Source organism: Eptesicus fuscus, chromosome 25 (assembly GCF_027574615.1).
Source record: "Eptesicus fuscus isolate TK198812 chromosome 25, DD_ASM_mEF_20220401, whole genome shotgun sequence".
Taxonomy (NCBI): domain Eukaryota; kingdom Metazoa; phylum Chordata; class Mammalia; order Chiroptera; family Vespertilionidae; genus Eptesicus; species Eptesicus fuscus.
The window spans coordinates 11,878,758-11,899,031 of NC_072497.1; positions in this window are offsets into that span (position 1 = coordinate 11,878,758).

A 20,274-nucleotide genomic window follows, 5' to 3' on the forward strand; every position below is an offset into this window, starting at 1 on the left:
TGCTGGGGGAGGGGCCCTGGGGTGGAGGGGAGGAGGGCTTTGCTCTTTTCTCTATTCTAATCCTCCAGCCTATTCTTCCGTCGGAGCTCTGGAGCACCCTCCACCTATTTTATATTCTGTAGGTGTCCCGGCTCCCACCGCCTCCACGTGAAGCTGCCTTCATTGGCTGATTGGCCCCAGCCATGTCTAAAGGGAACTCTGGTGCCTATGCGGGAATAAAAGGTTCATAATAATAATAATAATAATAATAATAATAATAAAAATAAAACAACAACCCTTGAGGTTCCCTGGAGGCAGACAGCAAATCAATGAAAGCGGAGGCTGGACGGTGTGAATTGAGTTGGGGAGGGGGGGTGGCAGCGCGAGCGAGGGGTCTCCCGTGACGTCTGAATGAATAGGTGGCAGAGCCATCATTCCGGTAGCGCCCCCCCAAGATTTCAGAAACACCGGCCGCCATAGTCCTCACCCCACACCTGCCAAACCCAACATTCAGTTGCCTTTCCCCCCACCCCACCCCCCAGCCCCTCCAAACAGCCAGCGAGGCATGGAGACTCTTGGAGAGGAGGGGTGTTCTCGGGAAGTCTGGTGCACGGGGGGCTGCCTGCGTGAGAGCTTTGTCTCTGAGAACAAATGTGCGGACAGACAGCTGGGAAGGAGGGGGTGCAGGGGGGAGGGGCTAGCCGTGAGCCCTCCCGTCGAGAGGAGGGGGCTTCCGGCCTTGCACTGTTCTTTGATGCCTGGCAAGTCCTTCATTGTGTCTGTTTCCTTGAGGGTCACGGCAGACGCAGGGGTAGGAGTCGTAGGGAGATACACGGGGCTCATGCCCTGCCCACCCCCTTAACCCATCACCTTTTCCTGGGGGCTGTCATCCATTCATCCATCCATCCATTCATTCACTCATTCATCCATCCATCAGCCATTTTCCGATTCTGTTTCCTAGGCAGACAGCCTCCAGTGGCTGTGTTTCTGCCTTTTCTTGTCCATCTGCTCTCCATCGCTATGCCCCCCGCCCCCCCCCCCCGCCCCGCCGTGGGTGTGGGCCTCGGGGATGGAACATGTCGGGGCTTCGGTTCAGGTGTGGCCGAATGGAGAAGACCTACCTGGCCACCTGTGGTTTAAGAGGTGGAATTAAAAGGCAGATGGAGTCCGACAACAGGTGAGAAGGGGGTTCCTAAACACCTGCAGTGGCTGGAGATTGGACTCTGGGGGGTGGGCACACAGTGCAATCTACAGAGCTGGTGACATAGAAAGAAACGCCCCCCCCTCCCCTGGAACCTATCTGTCGGATCCTGTGGACCAAGGTCACCCCAATCAGTGTAATTAAAAAAAAAAAAGAAAAACTTCCTAGAACCCAGGGTGACCTCAAGAACAACGCAAAAGGAAAAAATTTAAAAGGCAGAGCCTTCGGAGGCCCTGCTATCAGACATGTGAGCGTGATCCACGAAACCGTGTTTTTTTTTGTGTTTTTTTTTTCCATGTTACCTGTCCCACACCCCAAAGCATGCCTAGCTCAGGGCTGGCTACAGGGCCTCCAAGACATTCCACATGCTTCTTTCTCCCAGGAGAGGTCCCAGGAGGTGGGGCTTGGGTCAGCCCAGGGTCCTGTCTGTGCAGCGTTTCCCTTTTGGAGGGGCGTCGTTCCTAATGGCCAAGGCGATCCGTCACCCGGAAAGACAATTTTGTTAGACACCTGCTGCCTTCTCCGGAGTGGTCAGGCTCCAATGCGGGCCTTTGGGAATGACCTGCGGGCCTGAGGGAAAAGTTGATTTTGGGCCCATCGGTCAAAAAGGCTGCGATCCTGAGTCTACAGCCCCCAGACCCGTTTGTTTCTGCGGCCGCAGAGCTGGCGGGAGGGGTCCTGGGGAGCTGGAGCCGTCTCCGGGCTGGATTGCGGAGAGGGGCGGGGGGGGGGGACGGTTTGGTCCCCTCCTGTGCGCCCCCGGGGCTGGCAGGGCGCACGGTGGGGGCGGTTGGTGCAGAAGAGGGGAGGAGGCTGGGCATTGTCCTCACCTCCCTGCACTCCCCCCCTTCCCCTCCCTGCCCTGCCTCCCTCTTCTGGGCGTCACGATTATTAATAAACCATTTCCCACTTCGTGCTGCCGAGGTAAACACTTGAGCAGGATTGCGCACGATCTTGCGTGCGTCCTATTCGTGGCGCCGGTGGGCTCAGATGTGGAGTGGGCCCCGAGTGGCTCGGTTCGGGTTCGGACGTCAGATAGGTTTAAAATACCCTGGGCTTCTGGGAATTGGGATAAAGGAACAAGTGATGCTTCACAGAATATAATTAAAGGCTCCAGGGCGAGGGCGTGAAGAACTGGCCGCATCCCTGCTTCCGGTGGTCGGTCCCTACTCCGCCGTTAACCCTCTCATCCCTGGAGCTGAGGCTGACTGGGGGCAGCCATGGGGAGGTGCGCACCCATAGAATGTTTACATCAGGCCTCCAAGGGGGATGCGTGCAAGTTTGCGTTGGAGAGATAAAGTGGGGTGGGGAGGGGGGTCACATCTCCAAGGCACGGTTTGGGGTAGAGAATGTGGCATGAATACAGGCATGGCCTCTCCGCCTGTGTTTGGGGAGCCATCTTCCTCCAGTCCCCACCTCTCGCAAAATGATCACGGGGACAGGGCCTTTCCTGCACTCACTGGCTTTGACCGTGACCGTGGGTTGTTGGGGAGGTTGCGTGTTGCCATTCTAGGGGTGCTGATGAATGCCCAATGTCCTTTATCCACTGTGACGGTCCTAGGGAATGCTGGTTCCGCTGCCCTAAAAGATTTCATTGATTTTTTTTTTCCTTAGAGAGGAAGGGAGAGAGGGATAGATAGAAACAGCAGTGATAGAGGAACATCATTGATCTGCTGCCTCTTATATGCCCCTTACTGAGGATGGACCGAGAAACCCGGCCTGGAACCCCGACCCCCTGGTTCATAGGTCCACCCTCAACCACTGAGCCACCCTGGCTGGGCTCACCATCCCCCGTCTTTCCCGTGTTCTGTCATCCAGCTCCCTCCGCCTCTGGCACCGCGGCTCTATTTACCGGCTCTGCGCGTTCGCCTTTTCCAGAAGGTGATATAAACGGAATGGCACAGTGTGGCGCCTTTTCAGATGGGCGTCCCTCGCTGGGCAGTACACATGTCAGATCTCTCCGTGGTTTTGCAGGGCTGGGTAGTGCATTTCTTTCGATCGTCCAGAGTATTCCATGGGGCATTCCCCTCTTTGTGTTTTATTTGTTTTTTTTTTCATTACTCTTGACATTCAATATCTGTGGTTAGACATTGGTATAACTTACAAAATCTCTTCCCCCCCCACCCCCGATAAGTGAAGTACCCACCTGGCACCAGACATAGTTATGACATGATTATTACTCTATTCCCCGCGCTGTACTTGACACCCCGTGACTATTCTGTAACTACAATTGGTCCTTCTTAATCCCTTCGCCATTTCCCTCCAGCCCCATGACATCGCTCCCGACTGGTAGCCATCAGCGTGTTCTCGGCATCTGTGAGTTTGTTTCTCTTTTGATTTGTTTATTTTTTAAAAAAAATTTAACACGTAAGTGAAATCATACGCTATTTGTCTTTCTTTTTTTAATTTTATATTTCTTTACTGATTTCAGAGAGGAAGGGAGAAGGAGAGAGAGGGAAACATCAATGATGAGAGAGAATCACTGATCGGCTGCCTCCTGCACGCCTCCTACTGGGGATCAGGCCTCAACCCAGGCATGTGCCCTTGGCCGGAATCGAACCTGGGACCCTTCAGCCCGCAGGCTGATGCTCTATCCACTGAGCCAAACCAGTTAGGGCCGCTATTTGTCTTTCTCTGACTTATTTCACTTCGCTTAATTCCCTCTTAAGTCCATCCATGTTGCTGCAAATGGGAATATGCTATGCTTTTTTTTTATGGCTGAGTAATATTCCAGTAAGTTGGGCATGTGCCCTGATCGGGAATCAATCCACGACCTCCTGGTTCATGGGTCTGTGCTCAACCACTGAGCCGCACCCGCGGGGCTGGAAGAAGTTTCGTTAACATTTCTTGTCATACTGGTTCGGTGGCGATGAACTCCTTTGGCTTTTTCTTATCTGGGAAGCTCTTTGATCTGTCTTTGGATTCGAAATGATAGCGTGGCCATTGCCGGGTAGAGTCGCCTTGGCTGTAGGTGGACTTGGTGCCTGCCTAGGCCTGCTGGCTTTACGGGGAGAGGGCTCCACAAAGGACCGATGGCACCTTGCCAACGCTTTCATCTCCCCGAGAGCCGCCCCTCCAACCCGCACTCTGGCGCCAGGCGATTCAGCTTCTTCCCGTAACTCCCTGGGGCTCTGAGAGCTGCTATCTCTCCGCTGGAGCCTCGGGTGAGCGTTTGGGAATGCGTGAGTCTGTGCTCCGGCCCTCTCAGAGGATGCCTGGGTTTCCAGCAGCCCCTCCATCTCACCCTGATGACACCCGCTTTGGTTTTCACAGCCAGATGTTGGGGGGATGGCTCTTCCCAGCGCTGGTGCTCTGGGCCGGGGCTCCTGGTGGGGGGCTGGGACGTCTCCCTCCTCAGGGTGGACCTCCTTAGCCTAGATCCTTTGGGTTGTTGTTGTTAATCCTCACCCAAAGATATTTTTTCCATTGATTTTTTTTTTTTTTAGAGAGAGTGGAAGGGAGGGGGAGAGAGAGAGAGAGAGAGAGAGAGAGAGAGAGAAACATCATCAATGGGAGAGAGGCACATCGACGGGTTGCCTCCTGCATGGGGCTGGGGATCGCACCTGCACTCCAGGTGCATGCCCTTGACTGGAATCCAACCTGGAACCCTTCCGTTCAAGGGTCGGTGCTCTAACCACTGAGCACCCCAGCCAGGGCTCTGGCATTTTCTTTTTTTTAAAGAATAGGATATTTGGGTATTTATTAATATCCTCCTTAGAGCCTGGTCGCTCGAGAAATCACACCGTGAGACTAACGCCAAAGAACACATTTATTAAAAATAAATCCTCTATCAACTAGAATCATCCCTTCTCCCACTCGAGCATTTCGTAATCCTCTTCTGATTTCATTAACCTTCCCTTTGTCCTTTGACTTTTTCTCTCTAATCCTCACCCGAGGATATGTTTCCCCCGCACTGATTTCTAGAGAGAGTGGAAGGGCGGGGGGGGGGGGGGGGAGACAGAGAGAAACATTGACACGAGAGAGACACATCCATTGGTCGCCTCCCACAGGTTGCCCCTATCTATTGGGGCTGGGGAGCCTGCAACCGAGGTACGTGCCCTTGACCAGGAGTCGAACCCACGACCCTTGGGTCTGCAGGCGGATGCTCTAACCACTGAGCAAAACCGGCCAGGGCTGTCTTTTGACTTTTACTCTTAACATGAACACACATGCCCCGGGAATTCTCTATTTTTCTTGGCTCCATTCCTTGGAATACAGCACCTTGTCGCTGGCTATTCTAGTGCTTGGCTGTCTCTTTAACGTTATCACATCAACAGGTTAGACCAGTGGTTCCCAACGTGGGGCATACACGCCCCACAGGGGGGCAGTTTGACTTTTAAGGGGGGCGGATTTGAGAATGAGTTATTCACAGTGAATGTTCTGCATTTCTTAGGGTTCTAGGAGCCTCATATGCAGCCTATAAAAATATACCGTGACACATTTATGCATCTCAGTTCTCTATGATGTGTTTTGAAACTTTATTTGCTATTTTTTCATATCCCTTCATATTATTATTTTTTAAAAACAATTCCATAGTGATTTCTTCCTCAGTCCGTCCACTGTCCTTTCGTCCTTCTGTTTTTCTCTCTCATGGAGGCCATGTTCTTTGGAAGCTTGTTTAGACCAAGTTTATGGCCTTTTAGGCTTCCTCCACGTGAACAGGAGTTCACTTTTTGAATAGTAAGAATTCTATGTCATGGAGGGCGGGGGGCATCAGGATGTTAGAGATGCTTAGGTGGGGCGTTGCCAAAAAAAAAAAAAAAAAGGTTGGGAACTACTGGGTTAGACAGATACGGTCAAACCTCGGTTCTCAAACATCTCCCATCGCAGACAATTTGGTTCTCGACCAAGTTGTTCACAGGAAAAAAAAAAAAAAAGTCTCGGTTGTGGAACAAAACTTATGTTTTTGGCCTGACAGCCCTTTCATGCTGACGCCTCAGCATGACCAAAAGTGTCTCTCAGGCAACAAACAAAAGAGAGGATGATGCTTTTGTTGCTGGAGAAATTGATGGTTAGCACAATTTTAAAACATACAAAAGCCATTGCCCGGTCAGCATGGCTCCGTGGTTGAGCATCAGCCTATGAACCGGGAGGTCACTGGTTTGATTCCCAGGGCACAGGCCTGGGTTGCAGGCTCGATCCCTCGTAGGGGGCGTGCAGGAGGCAGCCGATCCATGATTCTCTCTCATCACGGATGTTTCCTGTCTCTCTCTCCCTCGCCCTTCCTCTCTGAAATCCGTAAAAATATATTTTTAAAAACATAATTTGGATAAAGGAAAAGCACTCAGCTGGTGATAGCAGATCGGAGGCAGTGATAGATGAAAAAATTCATTTAAGACTACTTGGGGGTGTGTGTGGTTCCATCAATGTAAGAAGTGTTTGTTTATAGATTGGACAGTATGTTAGACACGTACTGTGCGTAAGAAAGGTTAACAATATAAGAACGGTTAAAACAGGGAATCATTTGGGGGTCTGGCACCGATGGACTCAATCTACATCGCTTCTAATGGGAAGAAAACGATTTGGTGTTCGAACAAATCGCCTCTCGAACGGCCTTCCTTCCGGAACGAATGAAGTTTGAGAACCGAGGTTCCACTGGATGTAGAAGAGTCCTACTAGTATCCATCCTCCAGGCAGTGGTACTTAACCATTTCAGCCGCGTGCATTCTTACTCTTTTTTTTTTTTTTTTAAGTTTATTTATTTATTTATTTATTTATTTATTTATTTAATTTCTTTATTGATTAAGGTGTTCCATATGTGTCCTTATTTCCCCATTACCCCCCACCCCCCATTCATGCCCTCACCCCCCTGTTGTCTGTGTCCATTGATTAGGCTTATATGCATGCATATAAGTCCTTTGGTTGATCTCTCCCCCTTACCCCCACCCTCCCCTACCTTCACACGCATTTTCACACGACTCCCGTGACGATGACGTGGTGTCAAAGAGGCTGCTTGGGATTCATTTCTTAGGGCTTTCCTAGCTCCGCTCCCATTGCCCACCCCGGCTGGCGCGTGGTCTCAGGTTTCCATTGAGCCCCCGTGACAGTCATCCTGCATCTCTCCATCCCTTTGGCCAAGGGTTTCAGCCTCTGTCACCTCGGAGGAGTCTGGTCCTGCTGACTGCCCTGGGTGGTCTGTGCTCGTCCTTGTCTCTCGGCATGGACTTTTTTTTCCTCTCGTTGAAAGCTAAACATGTTCTGCTATCTAACGGGAACGGAAATGCCTAGGACTTTAGCGTGAAGATGGGTGTTAGTTTGGCCCAGAGTCGTGTTTGGCTTAATGTTTGCGGTAGCTATAGGCACCAGGGGCTTTGCATTCCTTCGGTGACCTTGATTTTGTCTGTTCTTCGGGCTTCGAGCATTCCCCACGTCTTACCACGCCGAACTAGTGTGTACCTTGCAGCTGTTTGAGTCTGGGGCTGCCTTCCTTGGTTTGGTCAGTCACAGGGGTCTGAAACGGGGATGGGGGGGAGGACATTCTATAATCTTGGGTAAAATCCAGGTCTAGGGACACAGGGCTTTCATAAAGTGTTTTTAAAAAAAAATTTTTTTTAAAATATATTTTTATTGATTTCAGAGGGAAGGGAGAGGGAGAGAGTGATAGAAACATCCATGATAAGAGGGAATCATGGATCAGCTGCCTCCTGCACGCCCCTCACTGGGGATCGAGCCTGCAATCCAGGCGTGTGCCCTGACCGGGAATCGAACCTGAGACCTCCTTGGTTCCTAGGTCGACGCTCAACCACTGAGCTACGCTGTCCGGGCCATAAAGTAAAGCCCCTCTTCAATAGTAAAGCCCCCCCCACAACCCCGCAGTCTGATTCCTACCTCTTTCTATGGCTTCAGCATTATGAACATTTCCCCTTGAATCCCTGGTTGACTGTTTTGGTTTTGGTGTTGGTTTATTGGCAAATATCTTCTCCCATCCAGTAGGTCGCCTTTTCGTTTTGTTGATGGTTTTCTCTGCCGTGCAAACATATTTCCGTTTGATGTAGCCCCATTGGGTCACATTATAAGTTATTGAAATGTCCAAGCACGACCCTGAACACCTGAAGCTAATATAAGGAATGTCAACGGCGACGGAAAACATTCTTTACATTTAATATGTATTTAAATATGTTTTTATTGATTCAGAGAGAGGAAGGGAGAGGGAGAGAGAGACGGAAACATCCATGATGAGAGAGAATCATGGATCGGCTGCCTCCTGCACACCCCCTACTAGGGATGGAGCCCGCCACCCGGGCATGTGCCCTGACGGGAAATGGAATGGTGACCTCCTGGTTCATGGGTTGATGCTCAACCACTGAGCCACCCTGGCCGGGCACATTTTTTTAAATTAAAAAAAAAAGAAGAAGAAGAAGAGAAAATAATGCTTTCAACAAAATTTTAAAAAGAGGGAAGATGACGTGGGGCGGTGAGACAGGTGCACTTTCACGGGCGTCGGCGGAAGGCCTGTGTGGGCGAGATTGAAAGCCCCGGAGAGTTTGAAACTCTTCTACACAATCCATGCCGGCTGCACCCCAGCTCTCTCTCGCTGAGCCCACGCACGGATGAGGCGCTGAGGGCATCGTGTGTGACTCATCCGAGCCCAAGGCACCAGGCTTGAAATTGATTGGATTGGATCCACAGCGTTCTAAATTGTTGTTCTTTGGAAGAATTGGCCCCCAAGGCCATCCGCCTGGGCGAACGCATCCTGGTGTAGCATCAGGGAGGCTGAGCTGCAGGCCGGGCAGCTATCAAACCATGAGTCAGGACGGCGGGCCGACTGATGATCCCTCTTGCCAATTTCCAGAATCACTCTGCCTGCAAATGGCTGCTCGCGTCAGGCCAGCGCACACAGACTTTGAAATGGGCGTCTCTGATAAACAATTCTCTTCAGGGAAAAACGATGTGGAAGTATGGTTCTGCAAACCTAGGATGGACAGCTTGTCTTTTTTTAAAAAAAAAAATATATATTTTATTAATTTTTTACAGAGAGAAAGGGAGAGGGATAGAGAGAGTTAGAAACATCAAAGAGAGAGAAACACCGATCAGCTGCCTCCCGCACACCTCCTACTGGGGTTGTGCCCGAAACCAAGGTACATGCCCTTGACCGGAATCGAACCTGGGACCCTTGAGTCTGCAGGCCGACGCTCTATCCACTGAGCCAAACTGGTTAGGGCTATGTGTCTTTTTTAAAAACTTTGTTTTTTTTTTAAATTAAATCTTCATTGTTGAAAGTATTAGAAATGTGCCCCCTGCTCCCCCGTGGACCCCTTATAGCCCAACCCTGTCCCCCGCCCCAGGCCTTCACCACCCTACTGTCTGTGTCCATGGGTTATGCATATATGCATACATGTTCTTTGGTTGATCTCTCACCCACCCACCCACTGCCGCCTTCCCTCGGAGATTCCACAGTCTGTTCCATGCTTCTATGTCTCTGGATCTCTTTTGCTCATCAGTTTATTTTGTTCATTAGATTCCACCTATGGGGTGGCTCAGTGGTTGAGTGAGGACCCCATGAACCAGGAGGTCACTGGTTTGATTCCCCGTCAGGGCACATGCCTGGGTTGGGGGCTCGATCCCCAGCAGGGGGTGTGCAGGAGGCAGCCGATCCATGATTCTCTCTCACCATTGATGTGTCTAGCTCTCTCCCCAACTCCCTTCCTCTCTGCAATCAATACAAATATATTTTAGAAAATCTCTTTGAGGGCAGACAGAATATTGGCGTTGCCAAAGATCATTTTCCGCCTCAGACTGGCCACGGGCTATTTTAATATAGGCTGGTGTTTCTGACAGCACGACTCTCTCAAACTTAGTTAGCTTTTATTCTGTGTAATTCCAATGAGCCCGTGGCTATACCCACAATTCTTTCTGAGGCCCTCTCCACGTTAGCTGAAAGTAATCTGAAATAAATTGATGTAACCAGAAGTGATCAGGCCTCTGAGAAAGAGCCTTTCGTGATGGGTTGTCTTGTTTCCTGAGACATTTTATACAAATAAAATTACTGGGTGACTGTCCCTCTGATCCTTGCAAAGGTTGAACCCGAGTTTGTGAGGTCAGACTCTCGGTTTGGTATTTGCTGTGACACCCAGTTTTCATCTTTGTTGCTCAATTTCACCTCCCACCGTTGGGAGAGGATCAATGATTCCGTCTTTCAACCCTGCTGTCAACTTCACAGGTGATTTTCTGAAATTCCCCGTGCCTCATCAGACCTTTCCCCAGAGTAGCCGGCCACAGCGAAGGCATGCTGCTGACATTCAGTGTCTCATCTCTTTCCCTAACTCCATACGCTGGTCCCAACTCATCACACGCCAGTTTTAGCAAGCGCTTTGTCGGTAAAGCGTGGGGCACGCCATTTCCTTCAGGCCTTCATGACCGCTTTTTTTTGTTTGTTTGTTTTAAATCACTCGAGGATATTTTTTTTCCATTGACTTTTTAAGAGAGTGGACAGGAGAGGAAGAGACAGAGAGAAACACCCCCGACCAGGGCCCAGGTCCGGGAGCCTGCCACCGAGATACACGCCCTTGACCAGAATCGAACCCGGGACACTTCCATCCGCAGGCCGATGCTCAATCCACTGAGCCAAACCGGCCAGGCCTCCTCACAGCTTTGTACGTCCCTGTGGTCAGGACTTGTCCCGGGTCCCAGTTTCCTGTTCGGGTGGCACTTCACAGCGGTGGCCGATGCCCCCATTCATTCCTTTTCACTAAGTGACGGCTGCGGTTAGCAAGGACCCCCGAGTCTCCAGGGCTCACCATCGCAAGCCTCCTCTCCTCGCCCACACACACGGTGCCTGTGTGCGGGATGGGGGCCAAGGACAGCTGTCCACATGTCCCGGCTATTTTGGGAGCCACATGGCAGGGTCTGGCATTCCGGCGGCGACAGAAGGAGCAGAAGCGGCCGCAGAAGTATGCGCTGACGCTCAGGCACTCACGGGTGTGTGGCATTCATCACCGCCGTCCACATTCCACCGCCCGGAGCAGAGCCACATGTACACGCAGGGGATGGGGGAAAGGGAGATATTCTCGTGCGCAAGTGGGAGGCCGTGCTTGGTACCCATGATAAGCATCGGCTGCCGTGTGGCAGGGACACGGGGAGAAGTACCTGAGCTCGAGACAGCTTCACGGAACCCACTTGGTATTACGGGTGTAACAAGCAGGGTGTTCTCTTTTTGTACCCGTGTCACCCCCTTGTTTATTTTATTTTTTTTCCTAGAGGAGAGGGGGAGCCCAGCCGACTTGGCTCCATGGTTGAGCGTGGACCTATGAACCCTGGGGGTCCCGGTTCGATTCCCCATCAGGGCACATGCCCGGGTGGCGGGCTCGGGTCCCCAGTGCGGGGCGTGCAGGAGGCAGCCGATCAGTGATTCTCTCTCTCATTGATGTTTCTCTCTCTCTCCCCTCTCCCTTCCTCCCTGAAATCAATAGAAATATATATTTTTTTGAAAAGAGGGGGAGACATTAGGCTGCGCATACATGGAAAGAAGGAAAGAGCAGCTTATTGCCTGGCTAGAACCCAGGCATCCAAACTGGCCTTTTTCTCGCCTGTTGCTATGGAGACAGAACAAAACACGGCTGGATCCGACCTCCCTGTGTACCACCTGTTTCCCCGTCGACATGCACGGTAGTCACCAGGCTTTGCAATGGATTAAGCCAGCGGTCGGCAAACTCATGGGTCCACAGAGCCAAATGTCAACAGGACAGCGATTGAAATTTCTTTTTTGAGAGCCCAATTTTTTAAACGTAAACTTCTTCTAACGCCACTTCTTCAAGACAGACTCGCCCAGGCCGTGGTATTTTGTGGAAGAGCCACACTCCAGGGGCCAAAGAGCCGCATGTGGCTCGCGAAGCCCCAGTTTGCCGACCACGGGATTAAGCTGATCCCTGACGAAGGTGCACGAAAACACTCTGATGATGAGTAATTGAAAAAAAAAAATCCGAGACACGGAATTCTGCAAGGAGCCAGCTAAGGGCTGGGAGAAGTCAGGAAGTGCTAGGACATTCTCTCGGACACAAGGGCCATGCCTCACGCAGAGGACCCCACCCCCCCCCACAGCATCCCCCGTGTCCCATTCATCCGTCTCCTCGTCCCATTCGCTCGTTCCTAGAAGCATTTTCTGGCTTCGGGCTGGGGCATCTGGCGAGGACGTCTGGTGTGATTCATGCTTTTAGGAGCCAAAACATGCAGACCTGGGGCCAGGCTTTTGCTTTTTTTTTTTTAAGTGGTTCTTTCAGCCCTGGCGGGTTTGGCTCCGTGGGTAGCGCGTCGGCCCGCAGGCTGAAGAGAGTCCTGGGTTCTATTCTGGTCAAGGGCACCTACCTCGGTTGCAGGCTCGATCCCCACCCCTGGTCTAGAGTTAACGATGAGAACGAGGCTGGACAGGGGGTTAAGCAACACGGAGACTCTCAGGACAAGAACAGCTGCCCGTGATCTATTTAAGTCAAGGAGTGGAAAAATCCTCTGAAAGTTGACTGGGGAGGGGGGTGAGGCCAGGGCTCCGGGAGTCCGAGGGGGTTCCTGGTTGACCAAATGGCCCGCAAGGCAGCACCCAAGGACCGGCCTTGCTGATCTCAGAAACATGAGCCGTGCCCTCGCCAGCTGCCGTCCTCACCCCAGGACCAGCCCCGGGGCAGGTGGTTTGGATCGAAGGACAGGGAGGCCATGCCCCCCTGTGTGGTAGGGTTGGAGTCACTGTTGGACACTGCATCGGGGGCCCTAGCCGGTGTGACTCAGTGGATAGAGCATCAGCCTGCGGACAGAAGGGTCCCGGGTTCGATTCCGGTCAAAGGCACATGCCTGGGTTTCGGGCTCAATCCTCAGGGGGCATGCAGGAGGCAGCCAATCCATGATTCTCTCTCATCATTGATGTTTCCATCTCTCTCTCCCTCTCCTTCCTCTCTAAAATCAATACAAATATATTTCAAAAAAGTAAAAATTTTACAAAGACAATGGAATACCATATAGAAATAAAAAGGAACAGCCTGTCAATATCCACATTATTGTTGAATCGATACCGTTATACTGAGTAAAGAAACCAGAAAAAACACACACACCTGCTGTGCATTATTTTATGTATATAAAGTTCCAAGGAGTGTGAACTCATCTACAGTGAAAGAAAGCACACCAGTGGTTGCCTAGTGATGAAATTGGAGGCAGGAGGATGAAATTATAAAGGGTCACAAAAATTGGGGAAGAGTGTGATGAAAATGTTATCTTGATTGTGGTGATTGTTTCATGATTGTATGGACATGAATACTCATCAAAGTGTACATCTTAATGTGTTTTTTTTTTAATTGATTTCAGAGAAGGGAAGGGACAGGGAGAGAGCGTTAGAAACATCCATGATGAGCGAGAATCATGGATCGGCTGCCTCCTGCACGCCCCCTACTGGGAATGAAGCCCACAACCCGGGCCTGTGCCCTGACTGGGAATCGAATGGTGACCTCCTGGTTCCTAGGTTGACATTCAACCACTGAGCCACACCAGCCAGGAAGACAGTTGAAAAAATTTGAACATGGACTACATAGTCAATAACATGATTGAATGGATCTTCATCTTCTCATAGGTGATCTATAATAATCTGTGGTAATAAAAGAGTAACATGGTAATTAGATCAGACGTCCTTCCGGAGGACCTTCCGGACAAAGCCGGGGCTGTGAGGGAAGCCTGGGTCTCGGGTGCCAGAGGGAAGCGGGTGCCAGCAGCCGGGGGAAGGAAGGCCTACTCCTGCACGAATTTCGTGCATTGGGCCTCTAGTTATATCATAACGATGTAGTAGCAAAATAAATATGATAGATGCATAGAGACACAGATTCATAGACTATTAATGTGCCAAATTGTTAACAATTGGTGAATTTAGGTAATGATCTTACAGAGGTTTCCTTTATTATCCTTTAACTTTCCTTTGTTTTGTTTTTTATTTTATTTAATTTATTTTTTTAAATAATAATCTGAAGAAAGAGCAGCCTCATTCTGGTCTTAGCCGCCCAGCCTCTGCTCGGTCTCGGCTGCATTAGTCACTGTCCGGGTCACGCACCCTCGAGTCGTGACGTGGCCACATTGTCACCAGATTGAGGGAAGTGGAGGCGTTTTTGCGAAAGATGGTCGTGAGCGGGAGGCAGCGGGGAGAGAGGGCAGCTGTCATGGAGCCCTGGAGGCCCCGCCACTTTCCTGGAGTTTGACGCTTGTTGCCATCCCAGAGAGACTGTGTGGGTGGGGGAAAAATGAAAAGGAAGCTTGAGGGGGGCTTAGCTCCTTCTCTCTGGCAGCTTCCCGCCCACGGGGGCTTATTATCCTTGATTGCCTGTTTCTCGCCTTGCTGCTGCCATGGCGATGGGCGCATACGTGACTCTGCCCCGACGTGCGCGCTTTGCACACTTTGCACACCACACCGGACACCTGTCCCCACGTATCTGCCGGGTCCCTGCCTCCCAGTTGCGTGTCTGTGCGAAAGCGTGTGATGTTCGGGGCGTTGAGGAGAGCAGAGCTGCCCTGCCCAGGCCAGGCTGCTAACTTTTGGAAGGGATTTTAAGGGGGTGTGGTGGGGCGGGGTGGTCAGAACAACATCCTATGGTACTGAGGATGCTGTGTTGTGATGCGGCCTCTGGCCTTAGGGGCGCATTCAGATAATGTGTAACCGGGACCCCTGCGACTCCTACATACAGATTGTCCCTAAGAACAGATCATGGTAACAACCCCCCTTGGAGAGACCAGAGCAGGCAAGTGTGAGCTGTGGTTGTTGTTGTTGTTGTTGTTGTTTTAACATGAGGATGTCTCTGAGAATATTCACTTTTTTAAAAATATATATTTTTTTTATTGATTTAAGAGAGGAAGGGAGAGGAAGAGATAGAAACATCCATAATGAGAAAGAATCATAGATCAGCTGCCTCCTGCACACCCCTTCCTGGGAATCGAGCCCACAACCCCGGGCATGTGCCTTGACTGGGAATCGAACCATGACCTCCTGCTTCATAGGTTGATGCTCAACCACTGAGCCACACCGGCCGGGTGAGAATAATCGCTTTTTGAAGGATTGAGAAGAAGGCTGGTGTCAAGCATCCTCAAAGGGGTTTGGGCGAGAGGGTGGGGCAAGGTGCGTAGTGTATCCTGGAAGTCACCTCACGGTGCTGGGGGGGGGGGATTTTCTGGAAGCCCTGTGACACAGGGACAGCATAGAGGATGTTCCTGGTGTCTGTGCCCCCTTCCTGGTGCAGGGAACGCACCGGGGAGCAGCAGGTGTGGGGCCGCAGGCGCGGGAGGCTGCCCTGCCCCTCTTTCACCTGCCTCTCCCTGTCAGGGACCCCAGGCTGGCTTGTCCACCATTTGGTGGCCTCCACAAACGCCCAGCTGAGACATAGGCCAGTTTCTGAGACTTCTACAGGCTCTTTAGACATGGGTACCACCCTGAGATCAAAAGGCTATAAAGCTTTGGACCCGGCCGGCATGGCTCAGGGGTAGAGCTTCAACCCATGAAGTCACAGTTGGATCCCCCATCAGGGCTGTGGGCTCCATCCCAGTGTGGGGCGTGCAGGAAGCAGCAGATCAATGGTTCTCTTCATCATTGATATTTTTCTCTCTTTCTCTCTCCTTCTTCATTCCTCTCTGAAATCAATAAAATATATTTAAATATATATGTATTTAAAACATATTTTTAAGGGCTAAAGGCTTGGAATGAATTGAGCTGTGGAGTGGGTGCTGGTTTTCTAGGTATTTAAACAGAGGATGTTAAAGAGATAGATTAAAAAGAGGATTCTGAATTTTAGGAACTTGTGCTGAGATCTAGGAAATATAATCAATGTTGCATCTCAGATACATTTCATTGAGCTATGACTGACATTTTGGGGTTGGGTAAGCTTAAGTGATGATTTGATACACATATATATTGTGACGTGATCACTCCAGTAAGTTCAGATAACATCTCCACTAACTTCCATCGTCCCTTATTTTTTAAATTTAATAAATCTTTATTGTTCAGAATATTACAATTGTTTCTCCTCTCCCCCCATAGCTCCCCTCCACCCGGTTTCCACCCCACCCTCTGCCCTTACCCCACCCCACTGTCCTCATCCATAGGTGTACGATTTTTGTCCAGTCTCTTCCCGTAGCCCCCACACCCTTTTCCCCCTGAGAATTATCAATCCACTCCCATTCTATGCCCCTGATTCTATTATATTCACCAGTTTATTCTGTTCCTCAGATTTTTAATTCACTTGATTTTTAGATTCACTTGTTGATAGATATGTATTTGTTGTTCATAATTCTTTATCTTTACTTTTTTCTTCTTCTTCCTCTTCTTAAAGAATACCTTTAAGCGTTTCATATAATACTGGTTTGGTGGTGATGAACTCCTTTAGCTTTTTCTTATCTGTGAAGAGACCACGTACGATCTACTTTCTTAGCAACTTTCAAGTATCCAGTAGAGTATCCTTAACTGTAATCACCGCCCTCTACATCACATCTCCGGAACTTGTTCATTATACAGCTAGACGTTTCCCCCGCTATCCATTGATTCAAGAGGGAGAGGGAGGGAGGGAACGTGTTCTTTTGCTTGATGGGACAAGTCCTCTGTTGAAGGTTCGGGTGGTCAGTTGAATTTCCCCGCCCAGGAGTCAGTAACATTTTGACTCCTAAGGGTTGAAAGAGTTTGGGTAAATTCCAAGAATAATTAGTCGGGCATCAATTCATCGAAAAGCTGAGAATGTCTATTTGTCATAGTCAATCGTGTTTTCACACACTCTGGTAGCTATCGTTATTTTATTTTATTTTTAAAAAATATATTTTATTGATTTTTTACAAAGAGGAAGGGAGAGGGATAGAGAGTTAGAAACATCGATGAGAGAGAAACATCGATCAGCTGCCTCCTGCACACCCCCCACTGGGGATGTGCCCACAACCAAGGTACATGCCCCTGACCGGAATCGAACCTGGGACCCTTCAGTCCGCAGGCTGACGCTCTATCCACTGAGCCAAACCGGTTAGGGCAGCTATCGTTATTTTAAACTGCGATGAGGTTCAATCAGATGAGACTTTGAGCCCACACATCGATACCAAGATGGCCTGCCCCCTCTCCGAGGGATGCCTTTCTATTCATCTCTCCGTGTTCCTTGCGAAGAGAAGACAATGAGAAGCCGGCATGAGTTAGATGCTCAGGTAGAAGGAGGGACTTCTCCAGTGAAAGACGATGTCTAAATTGCATCCGTGAATAACAGTCAAGGCTCAGCCGTTCAGCGGCTTGTAAAACGGATGGAGAGAGAAAAGGTACTGGAGTCTGACAACATCATTGTTCCAGGGATGCTTTTTAACGTTTAAAGAGATCCTGAAGGCATTTCATCCTTCCCCGGAGAGTCCTCTCTCTGTCTTCCCGTCGTGGTTGGGAAAAGGAGCTGTGGGCCTGAGAAATAATGGCTTGTAGCTGGTGTGTGCCTTTTCTGGTACCCTCGTGAACATGTTCAGTGTTTCTCTGTTTCCGGAAGTCCGGTTCTTTTCTAGAGTATTCTGGTGGCAGAACATGTGATAAGGGGCATTTGTGTGTCCTGGTGAGACAAGAGAATTAAAATTCTGCCCAGCATCTATCTATCTATATCTATCTATCTATCTATCTATCTATCTATCTATCTATCTATCATCTATCTATCATCTATCTATCTATCTATCTATCTATCTATCTATCATCTCTCTCTCTCTCTCTCTCTCTCTCTCTCTCTATCTATCTATCTATCTATCTATCTATCTATCTATCTATCTATCTATCTCTCATCTATCTATCTATCTATCTATCTATCTATCTATCTATCTATCTATCTATCTATCTATCTATCTCTATCCCTTTCTTTCTTTTAAAATATGTTGAGCATCGACCTATGAACCAGAGAGGTCACGGTTCGATTCCTGGTCAGGGCACCTGCCCGGGTTGTGGAGGAGTCCACCATGTAGGGGGCGTGCAGGAGGCAGCTGATCCATGATTCTCTCCCATCATTGATGCCTCTCTCTCTCTCTCTCTCTCTCTCTTTCTCTCTCTCCTTCTCCCTTCCTCTCTGAAAGAGATCAATAAAAATATATTTTAAAAACATGTTTTTATTCATTTCAGAGAGAGTTCGCATGCCCAGCATTTATGTGCTGGTCTGCTCTCAACACTTCTGACTCCATCTAGCTCTGGGGTGCTATGGTTTGGAATGAGCTATGGGGTCCATATTGCATAGATTGAGTGAAGAAGAAACCCGGAGTTATATGAATGGCCCCTACTCAATATTGTGAGTGAACCCCCACCAGGAGTTTCACACGAGACTGTCAAGGGGACGAGGGGGACTTCACAAAGTGTGAACAGAGAGGGTGAGCGCCCTGGCCGGTTTGGATCAGTGGCTAGAGTGTCAGCCATGCTGACTGCAGGGTCCCGGGTTCAATTCCCAATCAGGACACATGCCCGGGTTGTGGACTGGATCCCCAGTCGGGGGCGTGCAGGAGGCAGCCGATCCATGATTCTCTCCCATCATTGATGTTTTTCTCTCTCTCTCTCCCTCTCCCTTCCTCGCTGAAATCAATAAAAAATATATTTAAAAAAAAATAGGACGGACGATCCCGGGTGCAGAAATGTGAGCTGTGTCAGCTACATTCTTCCTTTCGGGCTCCTAATCCCGGGAATCCTTCCCTGGCCGCAGGGTGGGAACGTGACACTGAGCTCTGGCTCCAAATTCCAGCGCCATGTGCGCCTGTGCGCGTGTTTGAGATGGTTATCCCCTGAGGATTGTGCTGCCTAGGCTGATATCGCGGTATGCCGGCAGCAGGTAGCTTAGGGAGACACGGGGTACCAGGGGCCCCTCCTTTCTTGAGAATTCCGATGGCACCTGTTGACCCGGTTGGAGCCCCGGGACCAGTGGACCCTGTGGGCTGGTGCCCGCATTTTGGTTTGGTGCTTCGTGAAACCCCTCTTGTAAACACAGCCCCCGATCGCTGTACCGTTTGCCCTTTTTAAGTTTTGTTTTTTGTTTTTATTTCTAAATAGGTATTTTTTTATTTCAGAGAGAGGAAGGGAGAGGGAAAGAGGGATAGAAACATCCATGATGAGAGAGAATCATGGATCGGCTTGCCTCCTGCACGCTCCCTACTGGGGATCGAGCCCGCAACCCGGGCACGTGCCCTGATGGGACCTCCTGGTTCATAGGTCGATGCTCAACCACTGAGCCACACCAGCTAGGGCCATATAAATTTTTTATTGTTGGTAGTATTGCAACAGTGTCTCCCGTCTTCCTCCCCTGTCCCCGCTCTTCCCAGCCCCTACCCACCCCTCAAAGTCTTCATCACCCTATTGCCCGTGATGCATACAAGGGCTACAAGGGGTCTCCAGCTCTGTGTGCAGTGCAAAGCTGGATCTTGCTCCCGGCTCGTCTCCATGGTAACCGTGCCTGTGCTCAGAGCATTATGCAGGGAAGTCTAGGAAGATGGAGAGGAGCCGGGTTTTGTTTGTCGTTGGCTCTTCTCTCCCTACCTGACCGTCGTATCCACCTCCCTGTGGACAATCAGGCATTTCCTATATTCTCATGGCATCCTGTCCACACCACCAATCCCTGAGCCGCATGGAGTTTTTAAACCATTTTATCACCCCGAGCTGGGCGAGGCCCGACTGTGATCACAAGTGAGTCCTGATATCCGTGGGGCTTATAAGAACATGATAATAAAAACTCCCTGATAGTAATTCAAAGACATGGATTAAAAAGTAAAGAAAGCAGTTCAGTTGGTTGGAGCATCGTCCCAAAACACCAAGGTTGCGGGTTCGATTCCCAGTCAGGGCACATAAAAGAATCAAGCAATGAATGCAAAAATAAGTGGAGCAACAAATCGATGCTTCCCTGTCTTTCTTCCCTCCCTCCCTCTCTCTCTCTAAAATCAATCAATAAAAAAACGGAAAGAGCCCATCCGGTGTGGCTCAGTGGTTGAGTGTCAACCCACGAACCAAGAGATAACCGGTTCGATTCCTGGTCAGGGCACATGCCCAGGTTGTGGGCTCCATCCCCAGTGGGGCATGTGCGGGAGGCAGCTGATTGATGTTTCTCTCTCATCAATGTTTCTCTCTCTCTCTCTCTCTCTCTTCCTCTCTCTCTCAAAACTCAATGGAAAAA